The sequence below is a fragment of the Falco peregrinus genome, chromosome 6, assembly GCF_023634155.1.
Source record: "Falco peregrinus isolate bFalPer1 chromosome 6, bFalPer1.pri, whole genome shotgun sequence".
NCBI classification, from domain to species: domain Eukaryota; kingdom Metazoa; phylum Chordata; class Aves; order Falconiformes; family Falconidae; genus Falco; species Falco peregrinus.
This window is the reverse complement of record NC_073726.1, coordinates 91861373-91879415: the sequence shown is the minus strand read 5'-3', so window position 1 is coordinate 91879415 and position 18043 is coordinate 91861373. Positions and strand designations below refer to the sequence as shown.

Below are 18043 nucleotides of genomic sequence, written 5' to 3'. Positions count from 1 at the left end.
GCAATGGCAGATAATCTGAAGTCAGTAATAAAGCAGTGTGCCTGTTGTTATGCTGCCTACATTAACTAGGCTCTCCTGTGGGTGCACGTTATGGTTCTACCTTTAACTGCACCACCATATGTCACTTTTTCTTTACAAGTTTTCATTTAACAACAAATAACATCATTTAACATTCACACTGAAAAATTGGAACCACAAAAATACGGCACACTAGTGGCACGTGTACGGCTCACCAACAGCATAAGAGTCTTTTTTCAACCAACATGGCTCGAAGTTGCATTTTCAAATACCTGGCAGCAATATTAGATTGACAACTTCTTTCATCCTACATAGAGCCCTCTCAGTATTATTCACAGGTAAGTGAATAAAAAAGGAATGAAGACTCTTTTCCTTCCAATCTGGCTCTTTTAACCCATTCTACTACACATCTCCATCCTGCTTCTTTCTCACCTTGGTCCTGCTCTCCTCATCCAGCTGTTCACAGCTGCCTGCCTCAGAAAAATCATGTTGGCCCCATACCACCACAGAGCAAAATCTAGCCTCAGCCCTTCAGCCAGCCCCCCCTGATCCTCTCCCACCCTCCTGCCATCATGTGCCAGGTCCCAGTCTCCTGCCCAGGTACCTCTGGTCCCTGCCAGAACTCCAGCCTGCCAACAGCAGCCGAGCTGCCTAAGCAGATGCCATAGCTAAGGAAAGTGAGGATTTCTAAATGGATCACAGCAGTAATTTATTTTATACATACTCCTGGCAAAAAATTCATTGCTCACACACAATATGCTGTTGAGTTCCAGATCATTTTTTTCCTAGCCACTCAGCACCAGTGCTACAGCTGCAGTTGGCCCAAAGAAACGGAGGAGTGAGGTGAAGACACAAGCAGCAGCAGCAGCAGCAAGATCCCAGTTATTTGCTGAACGTGACATTTTCATACAAGAACAAAACTGCAATAAGGATAGGCAAGTTTCTTCATTTACGATGAGAATCTGAAAAATGATCCCGATGACTTTAATTCACTCTTCCTGTAGATTCTGAGTAGAAAACTATCTCAGCTTTCAGGATCGTGCTCAAAGCCCACCACAAAGGGAAATAAGCAATCCCACATGCCAAAGAAGCAGATGAACAGGTAGGCACACAGATTTTATAGCTAAAGGGGAAAACTAGGAGGTTATCACGACTTCCAGTGTAAGGCACAGAAATCCTACATAAATCCCAAAAACTTCTTGTTGAGCTGAAGGACATCTCACAGGCAAACAGCCAGCCATAATGCACATTAACTCAGTCACTTCAAGTAAAGAGGAATACACTGCATTTGCTGATGAGTTTTTTCCAGCAACTCTTTGGCCTCCACTGTAGGTGTCTGAACTTGATTTTCAGTGTGGATTTGTCTATCTTACAATGTCTAAACTTGCAGTCTTTTGGTCATTTCAGCCTTTGTCTGAGCTGTTTGATCAAAATCCTTTGTCTGTATAGTTACCTACAGACCATCGCTGAGCTTTCATCTAATTTCCACTTGAGTTGCTCTTCCATTATGAAGACTCCTTCGCAGTCATATTTGTAATTGTTTCTAAACCCTCATCATTTTTTCATCACCTTTTTGAAGTGTAGACAGCAGAACTGGGCGCACATCTCATGCCAGCTATGTATTACCAGTGCTGTTAGCAGAGGAAACACGATCTCTTTATTCAGTGTTGTCTGTTTATACACCCAGTGATTACCCAGCCATCACTCACTGGGCTCACTCAGCCATAGCCCTGCACCAAAAGGTCATATTCAGTAATTGACCACAAGCCAGACCTTCCTTCCCAAGTTACCGCTTCCCAACCGATAGACATCACGCCAGGGCTACCTACTTTCTTTGTCCTACTAGTGTATAGCATTCCATTAACTCCAAACAGGTGAAAATAAGTGACTTTATTCCAGCAGGGTGGGAGTCGCGGTGTCAGCCCCATGCAAACTTTCACAATTAAGAGCATTTTGATGACTCACCTCTACAGCATGGTGCTAACCGGGGGATTTAACAGATCTAGCCAGTTCCTTTGCAGACCATGTATTTAAGTTGTATTTCCTGCTAAGGAATATCCTTTGTGTAGCAGCTCAACAGGAATTCTATAGGCTGCACCATTTACATCCTGAGAGAGAGGGAAACTGGACATAAACCTAAAAGGAAAAATCCTACCAGGTAAGAAGGAGACTGGGAGAGATCCCAGTAATGGATTATTTCTAAATACAGAACCCTACTTGAGTGCTCAGCTACATGCAGAAGAAAATAAATCGATCACATTCCACTCAGTCACACTATTGATGTTTGTCATGGACATGTTTATTCACCTGACTTTTGGCCAGCTACAGATACCGTACCTTTCACCACCTAAGGAGTTCCATTTCTATTGACATTCCAGTGGGGACTGTGGAATTTCACTCAAAGAGCTCACCACAAAGCGCATGCTCTGTCAAAATAGCAGCAAATGCATAAAGAAACTAACCTCCAAATACCCTATTTAACGTTTGTGTGAGGTGATGCAATTTGTCTGAAGACAATGTGTTCCTAGCTGATGTTAGGGCCAGCAATGGGTTTGACGGCCCATTCTCAGCACATCTGAACAGGCTTGTAGGCAGGCACTGGCTGAAAATATACTGGGATTCTATGACTGATATTCCATCATTTCTGCCAATACACTGTAGAAAACCAATTTTATTTCATTCAACTAGAGACATTTTAAGGGGGAAAATATACGGGGGGGGAAGGCAAATCCCTAGAGTTCAAAACCAGCAGTTCCAAGAATGGAGAATCAAGATCTCTCTTTCAGAATTTATTGGACCAGAATGGAGGAGCTCAAATTTGCACAAGTTTTGTGTGAAGGGACATAAACTTGGGGAACTGTGTGCTGCTGACACTCTCAGCAGGGGCTTAAGACTGCTTCTGGCTGAAGTCCATGCTGATTTACAATGCTCAGCATCCTATCAAGACAGCAACATATGTTATTCCTATTATCTTGCATTCTTTCCTTCCACTCAGTTGTGGAGTATCAACTCCAACACCATATAGTCCAGTGCTAGGAGAGATGGCAATCATGAAGATTGTAATCACATTGATCTAACGGTCCAAAGGACTCTGCTGCAGACACATTTTCCTGACCAGAACCATGGAGCTGAGTTTTACCCATGTAAAGCCCAATCACTTGAACTTCTCTCAAAACGCCATGCTGCTGGTTGCATGAAAGCTATGCTGCATACACTTAGAGCCTTTGCAAACAGAAAACTAACACCTTTGCCAACCATTGAAGCCATTTTAGCTATGAGACAAGAGAACTGCACTGTGTTCACGACTGCTATTCTAAAAATGTTAGAAGATTTTGTTCTGACTTTTAAAGAAGGAAATTAAGAGAATAGCTTTCTCCCTTTTGATTTCTGTTGATGGGATTACACTTCAAATAAACAATCAGGCCAGAATCAGGCCAAAGTGACTCCTGTTGACTCCAACTGACAGATTCTGCAGACTACCAGATATGGCACTTTCTTGGTGCAGGCGAAACCGACATTCAAGTCCCTGCTCCAATGAATACTTACAGAAAGTGGCATTTGCCACATGAACTGCTGGATTTCCAGAAAAGACCCAACAGCTCTCTGGCCTGAGTTCTCACTGGGAATACGTGAGATAAGGGCTGCAAGTGTGGATCAGGCAGCCTGGGGACTTTCCCAGAGTTTCCCATAATGCAGTTGAATCACTTGCCCTACAGGTCTTCTGGAGAAGGTGAAGATACATCTCCCCTTTATACAGAACAAATCACTTTTGGAGACCTCTTCTCAGCTGAGTGTTTCTTTTAACCTAATTTAATACTGCCCCAAACTGAAAGCATAGCATCTGTTTTCTGTTAAGAGAAGAAATCATGCTCTTGACTCCCTTTCACACAAAATGTGACCGACAGCCTAAGAAAAAACTCGATGAACACACACTACCCATGTTCCCTGGAAATGGGTGAATCTTGCAGGCAAAGCTCTTCTGTGAGCTCCTGCAAGCTCTAGAGCTCACATCACCTCTAGACAGTGATTAATTTAGATAGAAAATTCTATTTCCAGCTAGAAAACGTTCTTTTCACATGAGCTAGTTCAAGCAGAATTCAAACACATAGGAAAGATACTAACAGAGCAGTTTGTACAGAGAAAATTTTCACCTAAACAATGAGCCAAATTTCTAACTATTCCCACAGTATTTTCAGTTTAATAGTTGTCAGGGCCCTGACTGCACTAACAGGCCTTAGCTGTGCCGACCAGCCTTACCTCTGGACTTCTCCCACACACCCTGCCCATGGGCCCAGGAGCTCCCTGCAAGTTCAGCCCTGAGCTAACCAGCCCTTGCTTGAGATCTGTTGTAGGACTGCTGGTCTCTAGAGCAGCCACAGCCTTGCCTGTGCCTGAACTTGAACCTCATTGTTTTGGACATTGATCATGGACCTGTCTTGTCACTACAGCCCTTCCCCACGATCACTGGACTCTGTCTGAGCCTGGTTACCCTCATGAGACCCAAACTTGACTTGTGGATTGGCTTCCTGGCTTGACCTTGTACTTGCTTCGTCATCACAAGCTTGTCTAATAATCTGGACTCTTGGTTGAACCTGGCCCTGGTCTGCTCTGCTCACCTCATTTGGGCATGGTGGAACTAGACCTTGCCTGGTAAAGCCATTGCCCTGCCAGGCATGTTACTCTCCTTGGCTCCCAGGTCCCCATTCTTTAGGAAGCAGCTTGTCCTCGCTGCTCTCTGGCAATACTCAGTTATTAGGAAGAGAACTCACTAAAGATGTGCTTCCCAGATTTTAGGTAAATTAATCCAACCGCCCTACCCATACTGTTGAAAGACTCTTAATTGTAATGGCACATGTTTACTACATCTCCCACTTGTCCCTCATCTCTCAATCAGGAAGCCTAGGCAATGGGAAATGCCAACATAGCTCCTTGCCAGGACGTTCTTTCTTGGTGATCATAAACACTGTCAGACATTATAGCCAGAGTCTAGTACCTCTCACCAATATGAACGGAGCATCCACAACACATGGCTTCTTATTGTTACAGATGGTCTACAAAATGAGGAAGATGCATCTTAAATTCACTTGTACTTTTGAAGGCCTTCTTCAAAATTTTAAGTTTAAAAAAAACCCAAAAAATTCCACCAAATCAAAATTTCAGACTCCTCTAAATATAAGACAGCTTGTGGGATGAGGAAGAAAAGGTTTCAGAAAATACACTCTAAACTGCCACTCCACATCAGTGTCCCTTTCTATATTGAATGTTCATAGACTCCCCCCGCCGACAGAGGAGGGCAGGTGTGACCCCTGCTTAGAGCCCGCTTCCCAGCACCTCACACGGAGACAGCAGCAGTTCAAAGTAGCAAGCTTGCAATGCTGGAAGACTGGAAAATCCTGACCTAGTTTGTAATCTGAAGATAGGGAAATACCTGATTTTTTGTCCTGTGTACAAAGTTAAATATCCCCTTTCCAAAATTCAAATACAACGAAAATATTGTCTTCCATTCAAAGCTGTCTTGTGTTTGGGTAAATGCATTACTTACAATTTAAATGAAAGGTAAGAGTAGGGGAGGCTTATCAAATCTGACCCATTTTCCAGTCTTACGTCTTCCAGACAGCTACTTCCAATGCTGCCTACTCCTCACTGCCCAAGATGTCCTTGTTCTGGGAACCAGCAGCCTGGAGCTAGCAGAAAGTCCAGTGAATGTTTTCCATACACATGAGTAGCCCAGAACAGATTCCAAACAAAGCTTCAACACTTTGAATCATTAAGGAAAAATATTCTGTAACTCTGGAAAGTCTTTCAGAGGCAGAAGCATCTTGTTCTTTTCTACAGGGAGTGGATGTGCTAAAACTCACTGTGCCCTATACAATACTGGACATGCATAAAAATCTGTATCTTTGCTGTGCGTAGACATTGTGTTGGTCAAAGCAATATTTCTTCGAATACTGAAAGCACCAGAACTGTTATGGCCCCGGAGAGCCCCTGACCACAGAGAAGGATGCACTAAAAAGCTGAATGTAAACACCAAATTACATGAATATGAACAACCTGAACAGCTATTTGGTCCCAAAAAACTGTTTCAGATAGTATCTCATGACAGTTGCTTCTGAACTTTATTATTTCTTGGAATGGGGACTGTGATAAAGATAAATCTTCCCCCTTAAGTAGGGGCACGACAGGTAGAGGTGCACAAGGAGACCATCAGACAGCAAAAAGGCCACTGGTTATTTTCAAGCTGTCTGAAATACGGTAATGAAGAAAAGCTTTCCTGAAGCAAATGAAGGAGAAGGAGAAGGATGGCTATTGTCTCTCAGTTATGAGGAGACTAGATAAGAACAGGAATCAATAAGGTATCCCTGATTGCTGTACAAATGCATGAATCAAGGTGTTCCAGTATGTATCAGAGCCTGCCCTGAGTGCATCAACATGTTCTGCAGCCACCTCCCACCCCATCCAAGGGGCTTGGCCACTGGGATCAAGCTGGGCTCTAGAACGGCACAGCTGTGTAACTTGGATGTTGCCATGCGAAGAGCTGTAAGATGCCTTGTCAGAGGCACTAAGGCTTAGGGCTTCACCTTTGGTCCCTGCCTGTGCCTGGCCTTGCACCACATTAATCCTGAGCCTGACCCACTGAGCTGACCTCCTGCCCTGTCACTCTGGACTGCTGTGGCAATGGGATTCTTCGCTGTGCCCTGTTACCTTCACTGGACCTGCTTTGCTCCCTGTCTTTGGGTGCTGCGGGCCTGTGCTGCTTTGCTGTGAGGTCCCCACCCCTGCCTGCCTTGCTGTGACCCCCAGCTCCCACCTCATCCCCCCTTGCAGGGCAAACCACTCTGGCTGAGGCAGTAGACAAAAAAAAGTCTCAATACTTAGAAACATCTAGTTGAGTTACAAACACTAGGTTTCCTACAGATAAGTATTACGACCAAAGTAAACTGTGACAAAACAAAATGTCTTTTTTGAATTTACAGAAAATCACATGCAAAGGAGTGCGGATTACTGCTCTATGCAGAAAGCAGCCCATGTAACAAACACTCCTGCTGGCTGAAGCACAGAACGTCGCATAGCTGGTAGGCTTACTTCAACAGAAAGTGCCAGCCTATGGCCTACAGCTCCTTTCTGAGGGGTTGCCTAAGCACAATAACTGTGCTACTTGCACAAGATCTGAGGCATGGCACCGCCACAGTGGTACCATGGCACACGGGCTCTGCTCTCTTTTTTACAAGCTTGAGAAGTGGGTCCATGTGAAACCCATGAGGTTCAATAAGGCCAAGCGCAAGGTCCTGCACCTGGGTCAGAGCAATTCCAGTATCAATACGGGCTGGGGGATGATGGGATGGGGGATGACAGCCCTGCAGAGGAGGACTTGGAGGTACTGGTGGATGAAAGAATGGACACGAGCTGCCCATGTGCACTCACAGCCCAGAAGGACAACTGTATCCCGGGCTGCATCCCCAGCAGCGCGGCCAGCGAGGCAAGGGAGGGGGCTCTGCCCCTCTGACCTGCTCTGGTGAGACCCCCCTGCAGCGCTGCGTTCAGCTCGGGGCCCCCAACATAAGAAGGGCACAGACCTGTTGGAGCGGGTCCAGAGGAGGCCATGAACATTCTCAGAGGGCTGGAGCCCCTCTCCTATGGGGACAGGCTGGGAGAGCTGGGGTTGTTCAGGCTGGGGAAGGGAAGGCTCCGGGGAGACCTTATTGTGGCCTTTCAATACATAAAGGGGCTTATGAGAAAGATGGGGATGAACTTTTTAATAGGGCCTTTAGCAATAGGACAAGGGGAAATGGTTTTAAGTGAAAAGAGGTGGTAGCTGCCCCATCCCTGGAAACATCCAAGGTCAGGCTGGACAGGGCTCTGAGCAACACAATCTAGTTGATGTCCCCGCTCATTGCTGGGGGGTTGCACTAGATGATCTTCGGGGGTCCCTTCCAACCCAGACTATTCTATGATTCTAAGATCAGCATCCAATTGATTTACAGAATAGCAAAGCAGGCACAAGAGGGTATGTATATGAATGCATATACATACGCATATACATATGAATGCAAAGTAGCCCCAGCCTAAATTCCACAGTCCTGTTGTGAAAAAGTTAACATCCAAGACAAAATACAGTTCTGGCACACTGTGAAGAGCACTGTTGTCATATAGCTGCAAACAACAACAAATGCAAATGTATGCTACAGAACCATAACTCACAGTTTATATGGTAAAGCAATACCAGGAGGTTGTTACAGCTCAGTCACATCTGCCCTGCTACTGGCTACAGCACTGTGTTTGGATGTCCAAGGATGTGGGATTCCAGGAAATACAAAATTACATTGGGAGATGACTCTGCCCACTAACACTTAAGCCATATGATAATAATAGTATTATAATATATAAACTGTACATAAAAATATATATAATGGTATAATAATAAATAAACAACTCCCAATTAAGTATTGCAATACAATATGGAAATTCTTATGATTCCCTAAAACGGAAAGTAACAGCACAAACAAGGCTGCGATTTGATCTGCCCATACCAGTGGAAATGTAGAGTAATTCCAGTGACTCCAGCAGAGCCCCAGCGGATTGACACGCCAGCGCAGGTGACGTTGGAAACTGGTTAATTGTCCATCACTTTGCTTGTTAAGTCTCTGTGCAATACACAAAACTATCAGACTGTGGCAGAAAAGACTGTTGGGTGCTTTTGCTGCTCAGAGGGTAAACAAAAACACATCCTGAGGAAGCAAGGCTTATAAGGACATGTGGGCTGCCGAAGGCAAAGATGGAAGACTGTGATGTTAGCTTGCTCATAATTTCCTTTCTATTCAACTTGTTCTCACCATGTTGCTTGAAAAAGTCAGCCAGTTTCTACTATATCTGACACAAGTGACAATATTTCAGAGATATTAACTCCAGATAGGTGACATGACAATCACTAGCTGTTGAGTACCCTTAGCAGTACCTCCCTGCTGATGGGGAGATGGCAAGGTAAGCTCAGCTCTTCACTGACTCCAGGGAATCCATTCAGGAAGCCAATTAGAGGAAAAGCCTCAGTTCTTTGGTGTCATTATTAGACACCAAAGTTAAACTACCACGAGATGCCAATCAAGTTCCCTTATTCCAGAATTCATGAAGTTGTCTTCTACTGTGTTTAGTGCTATTCAGATTATGTTCTTCTGTAGCCATTGACCCATGAAAGACTTTAGCAGGGGATTAGCCAATTCAGGTAATAGGTCTGCAAACTGGAACTGAGAATATAATTTCAGTTATATATATATATATATATAAAAGGGAATCCATTTCCAGAATTTGCACTAGACTGTAAACTCTTAGATGTCATGAAATGCAAGCCAATGCTCTCCAGGGACCCCATGGAGAAGAATTCTCTTCCTCTACCAGCAGGGATAATTTCCTGGCTTTCCTGATGGCTGAGTGAATTGTAAGGATAGTTTCATGTTAGTGAGAGAGAAGGAGGGGGTGGGGGGGTGGGGAATGGTGGTAACAGCCTACCACCATTTCAAACCAATGGTTTGAACAGCCTACTCAGACTTCATCTTCTGAGATGCAGTTCCAGGTGTCCATCTTGCCTTAATCTAGACACAGATATCCTTTGCATAGGTTGCCCACAGATTCTATCTGTTCTGAAGACCCCTCTCGGAAAGTCCATGGATTGAATTAATGGGTTCTTGATGCTGTTGAAGGGTCCAAAGAATACATGGCAACAGCTGATCAGACAGAAAATACTACGTACATCCATACTCCAGGGAACCGCGTACTTGAATGTATTTCAAAGTGCAATAAATGCCTAAGATTTTTCCTTGGCCATAACAACTGAGTGAGCCCACAGCCAGGTATTTTTGTAGTTACTTTCATAAAGAGGGTGGATAAATGCTGGAATGAAGGTTTGAGTCTCAAAGCTTTTGTTAAAATGCAGAGTGTGTAGAAGCTTACCCACAAAGGACCAGGAACTTGTGACAGTGACCAGCTTGTGAAGGCAAAACCACCACGGAGCTTGGATTAGGGGTTCACAGGATTCACAAGACCCTCTCACGAAGCTGACAAGTCAGGCATGTATGCCATTTGAATCTTTTTTTCTCCCAATCAGCAGTAGTTTTTATTTATTTATGGGGGTTTATGTGTTAGAGACCTTGGACTCCACTTTAGAATACTATGTCCTGAGAACCAGGTGCAGTTACCGCACTCTTCAAAGGACTTGCATGTACTGGCAAGAAGGCTGAACATTGTATACCCTGACAACAGGGAGTACAGAGACAGGGCTACTGATTCTGCAGACTTCACCTTTTGACTCCAGCTGTAAACAGAGCTAGATGGAGACACCTGCCTGACAGATGACCATGGGCACTTAATACTAACCCCAACAATTAACTCGGATTCTGGATCACTCAGCTCTGGCTGAGCTACCATGCTCTGTGACTTAGGCTTATAAAATGTTAATATTATGTCAGAAACTAATTAATTTATCCCTGCTGTAGACAAAATACAAATAATATTAAAATCTTGGGGAATGAGTTTGCTGGCTCAATGGCAAGCAGAAAAGTGATACAACGGCAGCTGAGGGAAGCTTGAAGAAATCCCATATCTGATTAAATTTACCAGTACAAGATTCATTCATAGAAGCTAGACTGAAATTAAAAAAAAAAAAAAAAAAAAAAAAAACCAACCAAAAAAACCCTCATAGCTTTGAGAATAGTTAAATCTGCAAAACTTTATTTAGAGGTCAAGTCCATGAAGTAAATGAAAAAAGATATGCAGACACTCATACTGTGTGTGTGCTCCACTACAGAACCTAAATTTTATTCCTTATAGTCTTTCATCAAATTCCTGAGCATTCCTCTTTGGCATGAAAGAATAACAGGCAGTTTTCACACTTCTTGTTTAGGAACATTCTGAATACATTTCACTTTGTTCAAAACTTGACTTCACATCACCTCTGCTGCTTGACTGCCAAAGTCTGGAGATGATATGGTAAGGGCTTTCTTGAATGAAAGGTGAGCAGAAAGACTGGGCTTGGATGGGCTAAGTGAGCTAATGGCTGGGTTATATTCTTTAGAAATTGATCAGAACGATCCTCAGCCTTTGTTTCTGAACATAAAATAATGCAACAAACCACCTTGGAGACGATGATTGCCACAGTGAAATCAAAATCTGATTGAACAATGCCCAGATTTCTAGATACCTGTAGCTAAGAAACGGAGTTACTTAGGATCAATGTTTTGGGGGCAGTTTAGGAAAAGAAAGGAATCCAAAGGAATTGAAGGCATGCCTACTTACAAGATAATTTGAAGTCAGATATTAGATGAATGAGTATATTCTGTTCTGGAGAAGATGAGTTTTTCAAGGCAGAAATTCCCCCGCAAATTTCCTCTGTCCTCACAGCTCTGCCCAACTGCTCTTTGTCCCAATGCTGATGGTTTCCAGGTGCTGAAAACAGGGTGATGCTATTTGCATACGATGTAAAAAGATGTAGAGCTAAGACTTGCTCACCCTGCTTACAGCTCCATCTGTGCTGCTTCAGTCCTGTTCAGTCGCATCAATGGTGCTGGCAGAGAGAGCAGCAGTGAGGGGGATGTGGGAAGAGTCACAGACTTCATCAGTTTGAGGGCACCAGGCAGGGGACTCTTAACCTTTCAGGAGTCACTTCAATATAAACTTCTTTCAGCTTGCTTTTGTCAATAGTACAGCACCTGCTTTATAGGTACTTCATGAACATATGGTCACCTTCACCTTTATCCCATGTAAAATACATTAGTATAAAAAGCGTGGGCCATGTCGGGGCCTCTTGCTTGGCTCCAAACCCATGCCTTACTCGTGTGGACTTTGTTTCACATCAGGAGTATTCTGGGGTCTGGGACTGTTTTTGTTTTGTGTCTTGTTCAACACAGAGCACGCTGAGACTGCTTAACACATAATAAAATAAATAATAACCCTAAATGAAGAGGAAGCCTTGAACTATGGAAAGAATAAAAGCATTTTCAGAGGTGTCCTGACAATATTTTACAGGTTTCAAGCAGCAGTTCCATGGCTCATGATCAAGGTCTGCTCTTTCAGACTCGGCATCCGCCACCCCAACACAGTGAAGAGCATCCAAGCTGAAGAAAATGTTTTGTTTGCTGCTAGTGCTCATGGTCACAACAGCAGCATCCCCTCTCGCAGGACAAGAGCCCTTTGTCTCGCAGCACATTCTGCCACAGCAAGCGCAGGGCTGAGACTGCACCTCACCTTTTATCCCAATTTCACACATTGGCTTCGCAGCATTAATAAATTGGTTTCGTTTGCCACACATTTGGCAGGAGAATTTTCTAATAACATTTTTATCCCCTTTGAGAACATGAATCACTCACATGCTGAGTATAAAATTACTTCCCTCCCTCTCCTTATTAAAGGCACCGCACGTTAGCAGGGGTCAGGCACTCAGCCTTGCCAGTGGCAAAGTCAAAAACAAGGGCACGGTTGGGAGGCACGATTGTAAAGCTCACTGCTTTTCTTTCCTACGGATGGTGGATAACCTATTTAGCACTCAGAATATATGGTTTTCTCCAGCTGTCAATCCTACCTGGTTGGGGTACAGATTGAGAAAACGTGTGAGATTTACCGCGCCTCTCACGTGGCCATTCCAAAGAAGAAATAAATAAAGCATGTGCAGCAGATGGCCACCCTCGCAGGGGCCACCAGAAGCCCTCCCCTGCGAGCCTAGCCCCCTGGCCAGAACCACCACCCGGCCCCTGCCACCGAGCAAGGTCCCTTCCCCGCAATGGGCATGTCAGGCTGCACTCGGGTTTTGCCCAAAAGCAGGGGGAGTCCAGTGACAAGCTGAAAATCATGGTATTCACTAATTTATAAATCTACCTGGGCTTCATTTCTGGTTTAAAAAGGGGGAAAAACCCACTTTTTTTTTTTTTAAATAATATTTAAGGGAGATCTTTGTTTGAAAACACACTTTAGACAGCAAGCAGGTCACGCTACCCAAGCTGATTAAGAACGTGACTCGAGGAGCAGTGTATCCCGAGTGCCATTTTGTTCCAAACCCACACCTCCATCAAAACACACCCCTTAAAGATACAGAAGACCTGTCCTCATATTACCTTTTCTCCCAAGTTCTTTGCAGCAGCTCCCCGCAACAGATGAGGATGGAAAGAAGACAAGAGAGACAGCAAGAACCAGCGTGGACAGGGAGCTACGCCTAATCCCCGCTGCCAGGGGGCATCACCGGTGGGAGAGGCAATGGGACAAGCACAGACATAACCCCTGAATCCTGGGCACGGATTTCTGTTGTATCACAGAAACCTGAGGGGTGCGCAGGGGAATCCTGCTCACACCATGCTGGTTTTCTTCTCAAGACCTTGCAGGTTACGTGCTGTGCTACGTAAAGCAGTGGCAGACCTTCAAGCTCACAGGGAGCTTTGCTGGCAACGGCACAGCCCTGTAAGGAATTTAGACACCTTCAGGTCTGGCAGCAGCTTTGCCAGAATTTTGGCGTCTCTTTGAGCAATCTAGGTGTTGGCTCTCGGTGGTGGGTTTTTTTAACAAGGCCTTTGTATTTCATTTCTGGATTGTTTACAGGAATATTCACGCAGAAGCATTACACAGGTACAGCTCAAAGCTGTTATTTCAGTGATGGTGTCACACATCCCTCGTGTTCCACAAGAACACCACTGTGACATCAAACGTCAGCATATTTTTCACCATTTTGTCCTAATATGCTACTTGTTGCATGGACCTTGTCAACAGTTCTTTTAATGGTTCTGAATCAATTGGTGGGGGGCGGGGCAGGGGGGAGATTCCATATCCAGCACAGCATGCAAACTGCTTCCTATCAACATATTCATATTTAAATACAGAAATGAAAGGCCACACTTAGCGAATACCACCAACAGGCAGTTGTTCAGTGAGTGCCAGGTTTAGAGGGCTCCTACGCTTTTCACATTTGACCCTCAGAGGCAGGTTGTGCTTTTTCTAGCTTGTGAGTCATCAGCCAGAACAGCCGAGTGACCAGCTCCCAGCACAAATACAATCATCTGGGGCACCTACCCGCGTCTTCTGCCGGCATGGAAATAGCAGCCAGCAGGAGAGCCTGCACTGCAGCTGTCTGCATTAGGTTTGATTGGTCAGATAAATCACATCGTATTGTTTCCATTCCTTTGGCTGGGGGAATGTGTAAGCACTTCAAAACTGAATGCTTATGCATGAGAACTTAGAACTAGTTTACTTAAATGCACACATATGTATCTTCGACATGGACTTTTTACAGATTTTCTTGTCAATAAAAGTAAATTGCTTGACTGTTCACAGAAAGTTAACATAAACATAGTCAAAGTGTATTCATATTTTTAAATTGTATTTTAGCATGTGACTGCGTTCAGGGACAACTTTGCCAAAAGAAATGATAAAGCCTTTACTGCCGTGACTCCATGCCAACCGCCACGCTCAAGCCATCTCTTTGACCGAGAGCCCTGAACTTTAAAGAATAACAGAGCAGACACTGAATGCCTATTTCAGAGCAGAGGACTGGCTGATTTACGGCAAGTTGTGGGTAATGGAATTGTCTCAGCTCATCAGACGACGCAGACACTGTCCAGCTACTTTCCAACTGTGCGAACGCTTTTGTTTCAGGGCTGACAACTCTATACCTTTTCACCACTTCTCAGGTCCTTCTTCAGGTTGATGGAGAAAGCCTTTCAGCATACAGAAAAAGTCATGCCTTGCCATCTTTCCCAGCTCTCACACATCCTCGGGAAGCCATCACAGCTGCTCCACAGAAGAAGTCCCAGCACCTCCTACCTACCCACACCCTCAGCACCACGAAGACATTAAAGGAACAGGGAAAGGTAATCAAAAAGCTTAACGTTTAGGAAAGTGGCTGGAACAAAAGGAGTGAAAGATAGGGGAGTGTAAGTGGTGGTGGAGTTTTTAGAACAATTACTGTTACAGCATATATGGGAGTACTGATGAATTAACTGGGTGTGTTTCTAGTCTCTCTGTCTTTGCTATGAGTCCCAGTTACATGAAGTCCATGGCAGCTCCTCCAGCAGACCTGAGCCTGAGGGGACCGCCACCTTCCCATCTGCCCAGTCCTCCCAGTCCATCTGAGCAGCTCTGGTGCAGCATCACTGTTTGCACTACTAGCATCAAACCCTGCTTGATCCCCCCCAGGTTAACTGTGACAGGAAGCTTTTCTGGATGTGTCAGTATTGCTGCGACAGTGGTCACTAAAGGGACAGAGGCAGGTGGGGGCTAATTCAATTTCTGACATTTAAGAGCAGTAACTTTTGCCTGGAGACTCTTGCAGACCTGACTGATGGGTAGGCTCTAAGGCATGTAGCTATTGTAAGGTTACCTCAGTCATGATCTATCCTTGATCAACATGGCTGCTTCAGTCTCTGCTTCCCTTCATGTGTGAAGCAGCTGCCCTTGTTTTCTGAGGATGTGGGGTGGAACTGACACAATTAAAGGTCATCCTCCATCTGGGAAGAGAAAGTTCTGGTCTACAGTGAAGCACGGGGGCTGGTTTCCATTTTGTCAGAGTTATGTAATCTCTAAATAAAAAATAATTCCGCTGTTCACTACAAGATCTTGTTGCTTAATGCTCCCTAGAAATGGCTGCCAGATATCTGTGCGAACGCAGCGTGTACACAGTGTTTTAAAAGCTACATAGATTGGAAGTTCATGAAATTGTAAATGCAAAGTGTTATTTTATAGAAGGGAATCTGTTCTTCCAACTGAAAAACATTAGTGCCTGATTTTCAGAGGTGCTGAATTCCAGCTGAAGCCACAGGCAGCTGCTTTTGGTTTTGTGCTGCCCCTCTGAAAATTAAGTCTACAGTATTAACAGTACATGTTAATAACAGGCATGTTAGGTGCAGGTGAGAGACACTGAAATAAAGTAGAGACACAGATGATACACACAGAAGGAGAAGTAGACAAAAGGGGAAGCAGTCACGCCTTTAAAGAAAGGCATCAACAACAACCGTTTGCCAATTCAGATTTCATAATTCCCGATCCATACTCCAACTGAACTACATTGCAAAACCTGAAGCCAAAAGCTCTGGGATTTCCAATGTAAATACCTATGCTCATGAGCCAGTAACAAAAACTACTTTCTTCCCAGGATGAGGTGAGTATACCCTTGATTATTTTAGACAACAGAATTGAATTAACTATTTTTCCCTCTATCTTCAACGTATGTCAAAATGCACTAATGTTCAACAAAGTGACCAGGTTGTCAGCGTTACCTTTTCATTCTTCGTATTCATATGTCATGGTTTAACCAGCCCAAACCAGGACAACATATTTCAATCTTCAACCCAGATTCACCTCTTGAGGATTGTTTTTTTTTTGTCTTTACTCAGAAAAGTATCTTTTAACTCCTGATTTCTTTCTGATTGCACTGGACCAGCATAGCTTGAAGTGGATGGGATCCACATACAAAACCAGGCTGTGTTTCACTGTGGCTTCTGTAGCAGGACTAGAAGAGTGGCAGAACTAATGAGCTGGAAACCCCCAGGACACAGATTTTCCACAGCGCTGCTCACCTGGGCCACCCTGCTTGCTTAAAGAATGGGGCACAAGGGCATGGGCAATGTGCTGGAGAAGGCACAAGGTCAGGTTGGAATGCATTATGCCCTGGGAAAGCACTGACTCCCCACCTTTCTGCTGAGGCTGGCCCTAGAGCCTCCTGTGGGGACATTTCTGGGTTCTTCTCTTCAGCTTGAGTGCTTCTGTTAAATTCACAGATATGTACCTGTTATGTGAGCGATAGCTGGATTTCCATCACCTGATGTGTCTTATCACATGGCATCATGTCATTTGGGAATGAGAACTACAGGGACTACCTGGTGGCACCAACCATGAGAACAACTCACAAAGCCCATAACCGGCTCTCCATACATGTGCCTTGAGGGTGGCAAGAAGTGGACTGAATGCTGCAGAAAACCATGTGCCAGGAAATATTTATCTTGCAAGCCATGGTTTGGCCATTCTTGAAGTTAATGATCCTCCAGAATCTATCAGGTGAAGTGCAAAGCTAGCAAAAAGAAATATGCTACTGCACTGAGCTCTGCTTGTCCAGAGTAGGACCTAAATATATAGCATGTGCAAGCCAGAAAGAAACCAGCTATTGTCTGGTTCCATTTCAATTTGTTGATCTAAACTCAACTAACATGCTTAACTAACATGTTAATATAAACTAGTGTGCTCTGGCATCACTGAAAGACAAACTTGATCCCATCAGGCATATTTTTTAATTAGCTTGCAGTATATACCTTAGTTTCATTCTGTACATACACAGCATCCAGTATCTGTTAAGGTATCTAAACTTATAAACCTACAAAATTGTGAGTATATATTTATGTGAAGAATCAGTAAGGTGCATTGCGTTGTATACATGTCATAATACCCAACATTATTCTGTTTGACTACAGAAAATCACAAGACGTTTTGGGAAGGAAACAAAACCAAAAGGACATCTGTCAAAGAACCCAGAGGTCTGTTATTTTAAAAAATGCTTTGAGCTGCCTCTACTCCCATTACCAAAATTCGTTTTTCCTAGGCCTAAGCCATGGATCTACGACAGCAAGACCATAAACCTGCACTATATGGGTAGGCTGTCTATGTGGTCAGCATCCTTCATTGGTGAGATTCACTGGCAGAAGGCAAAACAAAGTCTGTTTCTCCTTCTGCAGTGATGGAGATAACTAAGCTAAGTGGAGTTTACTGAGGTTTGCAAGGAAAAGTTAAGATCTAGCTACAGGTAACAACACATGTAAGCTTCTGGTACACCCATTGTGCCTGGGTGTCACTTGTTTTGGAGCGAATGCATAAGCAACAAAAGAAGCTGTTTCTAGAATACAGCTGCCACAAACAGAGGCAATCACAGGCTCTGAAGAAAAGGGGCTTAGAGGTGCTGAGCAAAACTAGGATCAAAGGTTAACATGGTGGCTGAATGGGCCATGGTAGCACTTTGACCAAGAGACAGCATAGAAGAAAGAAAACACAATGGAGTGTCCTTCAAAGGGAT

The 18043-nt window shown here is 44.2% G+C and overlaps 1 long non-coding RNA gene across 7 annotated transcripts in view; it reads right to left on the bottom strand.

Annotated features, from left to right (window-relative positions):
- LOC114010594 (uncharacterized) overlaps positions 1-18043 on the bottom strand; it is a 69092-nt gene that overhangs the window by 31320 nt on the left and 19729 nt on the right. The gene's annotated exons all lie outside the window — the stretch shown is intronic.